This window comes from Schistocerca nitens, chromosome 3 (genome assembly GCF_023898315.1).
Source record: "Schistocerca nitens isolate TAMUIC-IGC-003100 chromosome 3, iqSchNite1.1, whole genome shotgun sequence".
NCBI lineage: Eukaryota > Metazoa > Arthropoda > Insecta > Orthoptera > Acrididae > Schistocerca > Schistocerca nitens.
In genome coordinates, this window is record NC_064616.1 from 487714397 (window position 1) to 487716688 (window position 2292).

General features: G+C 44.1%; 1 pseudogene; it reads left to right on the forward strand.

The window, feature by feature from the left end:
* Window positions 1-1739: 1739 nt before the first annotated feature.
* Window positions 1740-1856, forward strand: LOC126250493 (5S ribosomal RNA; annotated as a pseudogene).
* The last annotated feature ends 436 nt before the right edge of the window (window positions 1857-2292 follow it).

Here is a 2292-nt window from a genome sequence, read left to right on the forward strand (position 1 = left end):
CATGCCCCTTGACTCTTATAATTGCTGTCTGATATCTGTACAAATTGTAAATAACCTTTCACTCCTTGTATTTGATCCATGCCAATTTCAGAATTTGAAAGAGAGTAGTCCAGGCAGTGTTGTCAAAAGCTTTCTCTAAGTCTACAAATGCTAGAAACATGGGATTGACTTTCTTTAATCTACACTATGTGATCAGAAGTATCTGGACACCTGGCTGAACATGACTTACAAGTTCGTGGCACCCTCCATCAGTAATGCTGGAATTCAATATGGTGGTGGCCCGCCCTTAACCTTGATGACAGCTTCCACTCTCATAGGCATATGTTTAATCAGTTGCTGGAAGGTTTCTTGGGGAATGGCAGCCCATTCTTCTCAGAGTGCTGCACTGAGGAGAGGTATCGATGTCGGTCAGTGAGGCCTGGCATGAAGTCGGCATTCCAAAACATCCCAAAGGTGTTCCATAAGATTCAGGTCAGAACTCTGTGCAGACCAGTCCACTACAGGGATGTTATTGTCATGTAACCACTCCATCACAGGCTGTGCATTATGAACAGGTGCTCGGTCATGTTGAAAGATGCAGTCGCCATTCCCAAATTGCTCTTCAACAGTAGGAAGCAAGAAGGTGCTTAAAACATCAATGTAGGCCCATTCTGTGATAGTGCCATGCAAAACAATAAAGGGTACAAAGTACAAGCCTCCTCCATGAAAAACACAACCACACCGTAACACCACCACCTCCGAATTTTACTGTTGGCACTACACACGCTGGCAGATGATGTTCACAGGACATTCACCATACCCACACCCTGCCATCGGATCACCACATTGTGTACCATGATTCGTCACTCCACACAACATTTTTTCACTGCTCAATCATCCTGTGTTTATGCACCTTACACCAAGCGAGGTGTCATTTGGGATTTACCTATGTGATGTGTGGCTTATGAGCAGCTGCTCGACCATGAAATCTGAGTTTTCTCACCTCCTGCCTAACTGTCATAGTACTTGCAGTAGATCCTGATGCAGTTTGGAATTTGTGTGTCATGGTTTAGATAGATGACTGTCTATTACACATTATGACCCTCTTCAACGGTTGGCAGTCTGTCAGTCAACAGATGAGGTCAGCCTGTATGCTTTTGTGCTGTACGTGTCCCTTCCCATTTCCTTTTCACTATAACATTGGAAATAGTGGACCTAGGGATGTTTAGGAGTGTGAAAATCTTGCGTAAAGATGTATGAAACAAGTGACACCCCCACGTTCGAAATCCATGAGTTCTGTGGTGCGCCCCATTCTGCTCTCTCACGGTGTCTAATGACTTCTGAGGTTGCTGATATGGAGAACCTGGCAGTAGGTGGCAGCAAAATGCACCTAATATGAAAAACATATGTTTTTGGGTGTGTCCAGATACTTAAGATCACATAGTTGTCTTCCAAGATAAGTCATAGGGTCAGTATTGCCTTGCATGTTCCAACTGATGTTACAATGATGAAAATGAAAGGTTTTCTTATAAGATTTGGAAGAGTTTGGGAAAAGTGTCTTGTAATAATTTCTTTTGGGGAACATTGTGATATTTAAACAACTATATCCAAAGCAGTGGAAAAAGCGTCAGTGTATATTCTGTCATTGCTTTAAGAGAAGGCTAGGCAAACTTGATAAATATTCAGTGAAAGTAGAAACTCTGGAAATAGTAGTGATGAGACAAAGGATCACAATTTTGATATTAGCATTAAGTTAATACGGCAACGGCCTTGCCGCAGTGGATACACTGGTTCCCGTGAGATCACCGAAGTTAAGCACTGTTGGGCGTGGCCGGCACTTGGATGGGTGACCATCCAGCCGCCATGCGCTGTTGCCATTTGCCAATTGAGGAGCTACTCGACTGAATAGTCGAGGCTCCTGTCAAAGAAAACCATCATAACGACCAGGAGAGCAGTGTGCTGACCACATGCCCCTCCTACCCACATCCTCAGTGAGGATGACACGGCGGTCGGATGGTCCCGATGGGCCACCTGTGGCCTGATGACGGAGTGCTTTATATTAAGTTAATAGAAAAAATAACTAATGTTGATGAGAGTAAAGAATTTATGGACACAGCGTGACTTGTTGGAAGCAAATATTGTAGATATATCACATAAAGTAGTGGCAACTCTGCATACAAAAGCTTGAAATACATTCCTGGAAATGGAAAAAAGAACACATTGACACCGGTGTGTCAGACCCACCATACTTGCTCCGGACACTGCGAGAGGGCTGTACAAGCAATGATCACACGCACGGCACAGCGGACACAC